Genomic DNA, 11956 nt, shown 5'->3' with positions numbered 1-11956 from the left:
CCCCAGTCTCTACCAGAGGCCTTGGCTGTGCTCTGTCTCCTGGGCACCTGGAATGTGAACATCAGCTCCACAGACCCCTTGTCCTTGCTGGGCAGCCATGAGCTCTGCAGCTGGCTGGTGATGTGGATGTCCCCTTGTCTGGGCTCTTAGCACATTACCATAGAGCACAAGGGCTGGATGGAGGTCGTGAGTTTACTGCCCATGGAGGCTACTGCGTGAACTTCCTGGGCAAGGGGCTGCCCTCCAGGAAACCCAGATAAGGTTGCTTATGAGAAGGCCCTGCTCAACTGTCCTGAGGGCTGAAGAAATCTGTATGTTACAACACCCACAGTCCATTCATGAGTCACCAGCCGAGAAGCTCTGGAACTGAGACTATATAGAGAACTTTGATAAACACTGACCAGATCTGAGTTCATAATAGAGTTACTAGCAAATAAGAACGAAATGGTATCACACAGACCACATTCTCTGACCACAATTTGTTAAATTAAAAACCATCTTTGCATAAATTATAAAAACAAAAAAACATGTTTTTGAAAATGAAAAAATATTTTTCTAAATGCCGTATGAGTTAATAATGAAAGCAGAACAAAGATTACAAAGTAATTAGAGCTGAATGAAAATGAAAGCATCAATCCATAATCTGTAGTCCACAAGTCTGAAATCCAAAAGATCCTGAAAACTGAAAACTTTTGTTCATAACTCATTCGGTGGCAAAACCTGACCTGAGACCGTTCACAGTCTCAGTGATCCCACCTCCAACAAAATGGATGAAGGAAAAAAAACGAGAAGAGGCACAAATAAGCAATATTAGCAACAACAGCAACAAAAGACTAAACTAAGTAGAACAGAGAATAACCGTCGTAAGAGAACGCCTGGAGCAACTTTATGCCAATACATTTGGAAATTTGGACAAAATGCATAATTTCCTAGAAATTATACATTGGTGAAATTGACTCATGAAAAATAGAGAAACCGAATAAACTTTTCTAAGAAATTGAGTTATTAAAATCTCCTCTCTCGTGGATGGATCTAGAGACTGTCATACAGAGTGAAGTAAGTCAGAAAGAGAAAAACAAATATCGTATATTAACACATGTATGTGGAACCTAGAAAAATGGTACAGATGAACCGGTTTGCAGGACAGAAGTTGAGACACAGATGTAGAGAACAAACGTATGGACACCAAGGGGGGAAAACCACGGTGGGGTGGGGATGGTGGTGTGCTGAATTGGGCGATTGGGATTGACATGTATACACTGATGTGTATAAAATTGATGACTGATTAATTAAAAAAAAAAATCTCCTCTCTCCCCCATCAGCTTTTCAGAATAAGAAGTACAAATGGCCAATAAACAGAACAATATGCTAAATTTCCATCCTAATCAAGAAAATGCAAACTGAAACAGTATCGGGCTAACCGTTCCCACCTATCTGATTAGTAAAGATGAAAATGCCAATGTTGCTGAGGATGTGGAGAAACCAGCCCTCTTCCATAATGTGGGTAGGAATGTAAATTGGCAAACCAATTTGTAGAGCAATTTGGCAATATCTAGAAAATGTAGAGATGCTCTGATTCAGCAGTTCCATTTTTAGATATATGTCCGGCCTGAAGAAATTTCAATACTTTTGCACAGAGGAACAGCAAGGGGGCCAGAGTAGCTGGAGCAGAGGGAGTGAAGGGGGGGGAGTGTGTAGGGACCCATGGCAGAGAGGTAGTTGGGAGCCATGTCGTGTAGGGCTGGCAGGCCTTGGGGAGGGCTTTGCCCTTTAGTGGGCATCAGCTGGGGAGCTGTTGGAGGGCCCTGGGTAGCAGAGGAACAGATGTTTCAACAGGATCACATCACTCTGGCGCTGCGTTGAGCACAGCTTGTTAAGGCAGACACAGGCAGGGAAACAAGTTAGGTGAAGTTCCTAAGCCGACAATGAGGCTTGTTAAGGATGGGAGCAGTGGAGGTGGAGATGAATGGTCAGATCCTGAATAGCCCGGGGCCACGTGACTGATGCTGAGCACACATGTAGCACCGGCCTCACCCCCACACACTGTCCAGTTGTGTGGGTTAGAAATCTTCCAGCAGCAAACAAGTCAACTCCCTTTCGTTTGTCTTAGAATGCAGTTCCTCCCCCGGAGAGCAGCGCTTCTTTCCCGTTCCTTGTGAAAGTGAGGAGGCCACTACTTATTCCTGCTTGTTTAATTTTGACCCTTTAAAGAGCTCACCCTTTAAAGAGTGTTGGGGAAGGATTTCTATAAGTGAATCAGTCTGACAGTTTCTAGTCACGTAGAGCATGGAGGTGTCATGGAATGAAGCAAGAAAGCAGATCCCCAAATATATCATCAAAATCACTAAGATCTTGAGAAGAGTCGATGCAGAAACAAACAAGATAAAAATTTTTTAAATAATGAAGGGAGTTATGAAAGACTGCACTGTAGTTGGTGCCTCTTCCTAAAAGTGGATCTGCTCACGTTGTTCTCCGAGGGGAGATTCTCACTTTGCTCTGTCTCAACGCCAAGATAGGGACTCTGAATGGTTGGTTGGATCTCCTGAGTTTGGGACTTTACAAAGAAAATAAGGAAATTATTTGAAAAGAACCCATCATTTGTTTAAAGGTATGGGTTGCCAAGCAGTTACTTTGAACAGACTTAATTACAAATATTAAAAGGCAACCCAGCAGCATGATTCTGTCATTTGGTCTTATGAGCTTAGGAACACGTGCCACCCTGTGCTGGTCTGAGCATGGCTGGGTGAGCAGAGCGCCACATGGATTTCAGTTGTCACCTGCCCGATGGGTAGGAGCAGCAGGCTTGTTTAGGGCACAACGTACAAAACTGTCCTTGCTCACCCCTCCTCCAGTCACATCTTGGTAAAACCCAGAGCTAAGAGCAACCAAAGATCTCTTTGGTTCAGTCTGGCTCCTCTTTTTAAATCCTTAATTTTTTGTTGTTGTCTGCTCACTTCTTTCTGCATCCCACACAGTGAGGGCACATTGACCCACCCTAACTCAGGCTGGACTCGCCACTTCCTTTCATTAAGGCTGACACATTAACTGCCAAGAATATCTTTCTTTTTTGTAGTTTCACAAAGTTCAGACTTACAGTAGATAGTTTTTACAACTCTATGCAATTTAGCTATTTCTCCCATCACAGATCCATTTAAATATAAGAACTTAGGAGCTGTAGTTTTCTTTTGTATGGCTCTGTAAAATGTCTCTTGCTTCTTTCTTCCCTCTCCTCCTCTTCCTTCCTTTTATAATTAAAGCCTTATGGATATTCTTATTTTGAGGTAGCAGTGGGTTTAGGCTTGCCTGGTTTGTCGTGTATGAAAAGCTCTTAATTATAATGGTGGAATATGAGGCTTAACAGTGGATGTTGGGTTGATAATTTTGGTTGGGGATTCTGCAAAATGATACTGTAGATGCAACCCTTTTGCTCCCTAACTCCACTAGCTGGTTTTGAGTTGCTCTTGATTATTCACCCAGGTCTCCTATGGCGTCATTTTGGTCTACTTTCTCATTTACTTTCCTCTTTGATCAGAACAGTTCCATTTTTTAACCATCATAGTTTGAGGCTGGGAAGCCTGAGCTTCAGTCCTGACTCTGCCAATGAATCTGAGACACTGGCCATGGCTTGTTACCCCTCAGGACCTCAGTTTCTCCAGAAGTAAAGAAAAGAATGTCGGGCTCCATCCCAGATCTAACGGTCTGTGGAATTTGGGAAGTTGTCTCTTGCTCTGTACCGCACATTAAAGGAAGAAGAGTAAAGGGGGGCCACTGCCCTGGATGTTTCTTCTTCTGATGTCTCTTTTGCATATTTCATTATGAATCTAAGGAAGTGGAGTGAAAGGCGAGGTTATGGAAATGATTCGTCTCTCTCACCAAATGGGCTTTTTGCACTGTTTCCAAGCCCTTCCTGACAGTGGTTCTCCACCTCGTCCTTGCTGAAGCACAGATTGACAGGCCCACCAAGAGAGTTTCTGGCTCAGTAGACCTGGGCTGAGTGGGGCCCGAGACTGCTTTTCTAACAATATGTTACTGATGCTACTGGTCTGGGGACCTAACTTCGAGCACCACTGGCTTAAACAACAGCCTCCTCAGTATCTCTGCTTGTGTGATAACAACTAGAGTATCAGCTGAGCCTCAGGCTTCTCCAGGTGTCTGTGTAGTGGTCTACATGTCTTAGCTACTCAATCCCCATGACAGCCCTTTGGGGAAAGGGGATGTGTAATTACTATTGTGCAGATGAGAAAGTCGTGGTTGTGAGAGGTTAAGCAATATGCCTGATCCCCCTCTTTCAGAGAAGGCAGACCTGGGAGTCAAGTCCCGGCTGTCTGACTTGGAACTAGTACTCAATTTCACTTCTCATTCTGGCCAAACTGGATGTGTTACTACCCTCTGGACATTTGCCTATGCTGGCCCTGCCTGGAGTGCATGGCTCTGCCCTGTCATCCTCAGAGGCCATTTCAAAGGCTCCCTCTCCTGTGAAGCTCCTACAGATTTCCTAGTCTCTTACTACTCCGGTCCAGACCGTTGATAACATCTTCCTCCTCTGAACATCCATTGTACTTTTTATTTGCCTTACTCTGTTTTGTCCTGTGTCTTAGCTGCTTGTTTTCCCAGCTCCATTGCACAAGCCTGTGAGCTCCTTAAAGGCGGGGACTGATGCTTTTTCCTGTTTGGGTTCACTGCCCCCTCTATTCCCAGCACCTGGCTCAGGGCTTCAGACATACTCATATTCACCAGACACACCTGTTAGGTTGAACTTGAAAAAGAAAGAAGTGGCTTACTCCCTGGTGCAGGCTGTGCCCCTGGGAAATTAGCCTGCCACATGTTTATTAGGAGTGCTTAGGAATAACTCAGGTGGGAGGGAAAGGCAGGAAGTAGGATGAGAAGAGGGCAATCTCAACAAAGGCCTCAGCTGACTCCCTGGGGAGCTCTGGAGCTGGGAGGACCCTTCATAGTTATGAAGAGATGAGACAACGGATGAAGGCTGTCCTGGGAAGGGAATGTGACTCTTTTCAGCGGAGATGATGCCCAAAGGAGGCTGACAGCTGTGGCTGTGTTAACAGCACTCCCAGCACCAGGGGGAATGAGCCCTTCAGATCTGAAGGGGAGCCTGGGGTGCAGCACAGTGACCCTGGATGCACCCCTTAGATGACTCTGCCAACCCTCTCAGCCCTGGTGTTCCCCTTCTAGTCCCTGCTGCCTGCTTTCTGCATCTTGTACTCAGCTTAAGCATTTGGGGTGGCCTCTGGTGTGGAAGATCACACCAGCTGACTGCCCCAACCTCATGCTCTTCCTTCCTTTCTAACTGTGATTACATTCAGGTCAGCCTCCCTTCTAGCTAGAGGTGGTCGTGCAGCACCATCCTGGCCAATGAAACTAAAGGGGAAATCTGCTAGGGATTCCTGGGAAATTGTTCTTCCTTCATATTCTTGCTGTCCCTTCCCCCTCCTCTTAATTTATTCTTCTTTTTTCTTCCTGCTTAGAATGCAAATATGAGGCTGGCAGTAGGCCAGCCATCTGGAGCCCATGTGGCAACCAGGGGGATGAAAGCATCACTCCAGGGATGCAGAGTAGAGAGCTGGACGAAGCAGCTGGGGTATTTGTGTGAGTCAGACAAGGCCATAGTTAGTCAAGCCACCCCTGTGGCTGGGTTTCTGTTGTGTGCAGGTGGGGGAGACTCAGCTGGAATGGTCACCCCGTTATTATGGGTGGTGTCTGTGCTGACCACTCAGTACATTGTTCTCCTATATCTGGCTATCTAGAAGTACGTGGGCTGGAGCTGTGAGTCATAGATTAGGGGTCTTGGACTTGGGGAGCTGATGAAAAGTCTTGGAAAGTAGGGAAGGGGTCCTAAAGGGTGGGTGTGGAGGAGGCTAGGCAGCAAGAAACAAGCAAAGGCAGAAGGAAAGATTAAGCCAAATCATTGTTGTTCAATAACGGTCATTTCCTACCAGCCCCCAGTGTCACCAACACACCCAGAACTTTCATGGGCCCACACAGGACTAGGAAGTGGCCTAGGAGAGGTTAGGCCTCAAAGATAGGCGGAACTGAGGCTGAATCTTGGATTCCTCTCTGATAAGCTGTGTGACCTTGTGCAAGTCGCTTAGCCTCTCTGAATTTTTGTTTGGAAAAAGATTTAATGCAACTTACAAATGGAGCTAGGCCAAGAGAAACATTTCAGATAAATTGTTGAGGAAATGGAGGAAAACAAGTAGACACCAGTGAGTCAGGCCACAGAGGGTATGCTCCAAGTTTCGGTACACTTGCTGGAGGCCTTCCAACATCTTGCCCTCAGCCCCAGCAGCCAATGAAGAGGAAAACACATTTAGTTTCGAATTCTCAGGCAGGGTAGTTCTGCAGGAGACACATAGCCATTCTTGGTATTGGATTCAAGGAGAGAAGTATCTTCCACGGGTCTTCTTTGAGAAGACATGGACATGGTGAAGTCTGTACTAAAATGTTTTACACAAGACCATCTTGAAAAAGGTGGTTAAATAAGTTTGGAAAGCCCCATCTATCAGACCTCCTTCTTGGAGAGTCCCACATCAGTGAATTAAAGGCCCCGTAAATTTCACAGTGGACAGACTAGCTTCCAGAGCTTCTGGAGCACAGAAGAGTATCTTCAACTTCTTCTTCCTCTTGCTCCTAATTTTCTTTTGTAGCTGTTGACTGGTGTATCATGGAGCTCATGATGGCAGCTACTAGGGCAATGTAATCAATTTCTTTAACAAGTTCCATGGAGTAGATACAGCAGAGCACTTCAAAGAGCCATTTTAAAGTGAAACACTCTTCAATGTAGGTCAGTTGCAGAAGCAAAGTTCAGGAAGAGGTGTTCTTGGGGGCAGGGGGTGGGAGGGGTGGGGTGTGCAGGGCTGCATCTGCCTCATACAAAGCATCCAGTAAGTGTGCATGGATTAATCTCCCCTTTCTGGACATAGAGAACAGCCCCTTGCTAAGGGATTAGGGCCATTCTTAACATATGAGCTATTCCTTTCTTTTGGATTGAGTTGAAGTTTCCCTTTTATGGGTTTCCTAAAAGCAAAAGTAACAGTCCCAGGCACTTTAATGGGGAGGGAGTATGTTACTTGTACCTAAACACATATTTACCCCAACAGGAAGGTCATGTGAGTAAGGGAAAGAAAGGCCTGGTGTGGTGAGGTCATTCTGGGGCCCCTTGCAGAAACCCCAGGCCCACTTCTGGAGTGCAGCCAAAAAGCAATGGCAGAATGGCCTTGGTAGCCCAGGCCAGTTTCTTTGACTGGGTCAGTTCACACCTGATAACCAGGGCCATTTCCTGAGTTAAAACATCCCAGGGAAGTTTGCTGGGGAGAGGACAGGCAGGGCGGATGTATCCTCCTGAGTTCATATGTGTGAAGCATTTGAAATGGGCCTTGAGGATACCTTCAGTTCTTCCATCCCAGCACTTCTCAGTCCACTCGGCATCCATACTCAAGGTTTGTCCAAGATCCAACTTGTCCCTGAAGCTTTGGATAGCAACCCTGCCTCCAGGCAGTCTCTCCATTCTGCCTCATTGCCTGTATCAGTGTTTCTCAAACACAGCCTCTGGGGAATCTTGCTAAAAATGCAAATTCTGAGTCAGTAAGGAATGGAGTGGGACTTGAGATTGGGCCTTTCTGATGAACTCCCAGGTGATGTGGATGTTGCTGGACCACCATGCTGAAGAGCAAAGGTCCTACATAAAACCAGTCAGCACTGCTGTTTAGTGTCTTCCAGTAGTTCATGCAGAGAGTAGGTCTTACATTTCCCCTGTACCTACCATGATGCTTAGCTCAGCACTCCATCCACGAGCACTGCTTCCTAAATGTTTGGTGTGGGCGCCATGAGAGCTATGAGAAAACCACAAAAACCCACCTGATTCTCCATGGATTGGAGCTAGGATCATGGGCCATTAGCAGAAAACATCTTTGCCCTTCTCTCAGCCCCCGGCTGCCTCAGTTTTGATTCCTGTGTTGAAATCCCCTCTCCTTACCTGTACTTTTTTTTTTTTTTTTTTTTGCCTTTTTGTCTTAACTTGTATAGAAGGACTGAAACTAACAACCTTTGATTTTAAGTGTTTAGTGTAGTTTCCTTCTTGCAGGTTTTGAATTATCTGCATGACTCATCTCTCCCCATGCTTTTTGGAAGTCTGCATCTCCCTGTCCCCTGCTAACCTCCAAGCCCACTTACTCCTGGGATGTGTCACAGTTGCTTTGTCAGTTTCCCTGAGAGACTCCCCACCTTGCTTTTGTCATATCCACCTTCTCCCTGGGGCAGAGAGACTGTTGATGCCTCAGCCATCCACACCATATTAACCCCTTCTTGGTTGTTTCCACACATTCCCTCCACTGTCGCTCTTGGATTGCTGTGCTTTCTGTAGAAGACACACACAACCTCCGGGAGAAAGGGTATGAGTCACAGGTCATGGAGGCTGTACCCATGGGCTGGGACCAAGAGGCAGCTCAGAAACTGGTAGGCTCTGAACATTTCACTCAGTGCGGTTCACCTCAGCCCAGGTCACTGGGCAATGTCCAAGTTGTCATAACTAACACGTGTGGATCAACTCATAACAGGAGGGAGTGGGGACTGGCCTGGACAGGGGAGTGGCTGGGCTGCTGTTTTGCACCTAAAAAAGTGTCCTGTGGTGCATTCTACACAGGGTATAATGGGGCGTCCTGACCCAGGGTCCTGATTCCATCCAAACAGCCCAGTCTAGTGGGTGGGGCCTGGTGGTAAAACTACAGACACCACCTAAATCTGCATCCAAAATACAGGTGATCTGTCCTTCAGGGCTACACTACAGATCGGGAGTATAAAGAGTGCTGAGGACATCCAGGGCCAGGGGAAACCTCTTCTGCAGCTCAGCAGGATTTCAGGACCCCACATATGTGAACTGGAATTCACAGGGATACTGTCAAGCCAGAGTCAGAAATCACTGCTCCAGAGACTTAAAGGGTGCCTGTGTTTCTATTTCCTCCACAATCAAGACAGCCTGGTATGAAGTATAAGACTAGAATTTGAGGGCATATGATTTTAGGTGGTGGTGGTGCGAGGGGGTTTGAAAGGTGGTGCATATGCTTTCTCCTTTATATTATTATTTTTTAAAGTGTGCTGAAAGCAGAGTTGCAATCTAATTGTTAACCTGGCACGCTTTGCTTTGCTAGAAGCAACCGTTTTGAGGGGAAACCTGCACTCTGTGGTATAATGTCTAGTTCCTTATCTCATCAAGGTGTGACTTTCAACACTTGTTTCTAGTGGGTTGTTTGTCTTTTTCTTGCAAATGTGTAAGAACTCTATGTATTATAGATATCAGTACTTTATTGATCATCTTTGTTGCAAACGTATTTTCTCCAAATAATTATTTTTATATTGGGTTTGCTATGGTCTATTCTGTTCTACAAAATGTTGAAAATTTTATATAATCAAATATGTTTACCTGTTCTTTTATAGCTTCTGGATTCTTGTGCCATATCACTAATATAAGGAAAAGCTATTGATTTTTGTGTGTTCCAGAAGTTTCTTTCTCTTTGATTTTCTAGGTATATGAACATGCGAAGTCTTATCAACTTTTTTCTTTGTGTTTTTTAGACCCTCTAAAATAATATTAAATTATAATGGTGGCGGCAGGCATTGATACGTGGTGCCTGACTTATTTGGCTTAGTTTTTATATTTCACTATTTGGGGTGATTTTTTTTTTTTTTGAAGATTTTTGGTAACAGATTTCATCACAATTTCCCCCATTTTGGAGATAATTGCTGAGCTTTTTTCTTTTTTAATAAATTTATTTATTTATTTTTGGCTGCGTTGGGTCTTCACTGCTGCACGCGGGCTTTCTCTAGTTGCAGAGAGCGGGGGCTACTCTTCGTTGCGGTGCGTGGGCTTCTCATTGCGGTGGCTTCTCTTGTTGCAGAGCATGGGCCCTAGGCGCGTGGGCTTTAGTAGTTGTGGCACATGGGCTCAGTAGTTGTGGCTTGTGGGCTGTAGAGCGCAAGCTCAGTACTTTCGGCGCATGGGCTTAGTTGCTCCGTGGCATGTGGGATCTTCCCGGACCAGGGATTGAACCCGTGTCCCTGGCATTGGCAGGCAGATTCTTAACCACTACAGCACCAGGGAGGTCCAATTGCTGAGCTTTTATCAAGTAATTTTTCAGTATCTATTAATGCAGTCATTTGGTTTTTGCCATTTGATTTGTTAATCTAATGCATTAAGAGAATAGAGCTCCTAATTCAGACCATCTTTTCATGGTTAGATACCATCACTTGACCACACTATATTATTCTTTTGATGTACTGCTAGATTTTATTCCCCAATATTTTGACTTTTACTTACAAATGTATAAGTGAGATTGATATATTTATAAGTGAGAATTGCACTCTATCTTTAAAAATAGACTGACTTCACAAAATTAAATGGGAATTTTTCCATAGTTTTCTATGAGCTACAATAATTTAAATATCATAGAAATGATCTCTTCTTTAAAGGTTAGGTAGAACTTAGCTATGAAAATATCCGGTTCTGGTATCTTTTAAAAAGTAGATATTAATTTACCTTTCTAATTTTTCTATGTTAATCAGCCCATTTGTATTTTCTACTTCTTTTTGGGTGAATTTTGATACATAAAAATTTTCTAGGCATCCTCCCATTTCTTCAAGGTTTTCCAGTGAGTTGCCATAGTGCTGTATGTAGAATTCATCTATAATTGTTCATCCCTCCTGTCTTTGTGAGTGTGTCTCCTTTCTTATCTAATGAATGTGCAGCTCATAGAAGAGCAAATCCAAGTGACTGAAAAATATACAAATATGCACAAACACAGAAATTACATTCAAAGTGAAAAATCACTTTACGTCCACCATACAGAACACATTCGGAAGAGTGGAAATGCCTGGTATAATGAGTTGGTGAAGAGTAGGGAGGAGTGAGAGGTTTCTTCATATGCTGTCTATGGAAAAGTAAATTACTGTTATTGCTTTATAAAATAATCTGCCAGGTTCTTTCAAATTTAAAACACATATCTTGTGCCCCACCAATCCCATGCCTGGGAACCAATGCCATAGAAATAAAAGTACCAGTGACTGGCATGTAAGGATATGTAAGTAAAAAAGAAAAATTTTGAAAAGCCATTAATTCTGAATACTAGAAAGGTTCAATAAATTATGGCCCATCCACACCCTAGAATATTATTATGCAATTAAAAAGAAGGAATTAGAGCCAAACTGGCTGATTAGGAAGAATTTCCACAAAGTATTATGGGATTCAAAAGTAAGATGCAAAGAACAGTGTACTGTGTATTGTAAACAATGGCAAAAAAAAAAAAAGAAAAACCCAAACAACTGTGTATGGATATGGTACATTAAGACAGAAAACATTGGTCATTTGTGAGACTTAGGGGATATCAGAAGAGGAAAGACTGGAGATGCAAAGACCATCTTAGGAAAAAAAGGAGAGAAACAAAAAACTGTACTACAAAGAAAAAGGTACCCTCAGATGTGCATGTATAATATGATCCCACAAATGTAAAATTATATATGTTAATGTGTGTTTTGGAGAACAGCCCAAAGTGATCAACAACTGCTGCATCTAGAAATGAGTACTTGAGTTCACTGTCATCCAAGCCCGTGCTCTCCCAGTGATGTGAGTTTCTACTGGGGTTTTGCTTAAGCCCAACTGATAATCTGTAACCTATGAACCAAATGTTAAACTTAACCATAACCAACTTAATACTGGGAGAAATAAAGAGGGACGAGAACTACAGGCAGAGACAATACATATTTTTGCAACTGGTTTTTAAGACCCCCGTCCTCCACTACTATTTCAGGTTCCCCCTTCCTGTGGCCACCACCTGCATGGATGGAGTCCTTTGAGGTGGCCCTGTCTGTCATTCCTCAGTCCCTTGAGACATCCACAGACCTGTCTGTATAGGACTGGAGTAGTTTCTGTTAATTCCTACTTTTGGGTATA

Source organism: Eubalaena glacialis, chromosome 7, assembly GCF_028564815.1.
Source record: "Eubalaena glacialis isolate mEubGla1 chromosome 7, mEubGla1.1.hap2.+ XY, whole genome shotgun sequence".
In the NCBI taxonomy this organism is placed as follows: Eukaryota; Metazoa; Chordata; class Mammalia; order Artiodactyla; family Balaenidae; genus Eubalaena; species Eubalaena glacialis.
This window is presented reverse-complemented; position numbering follows the sequence as displayed.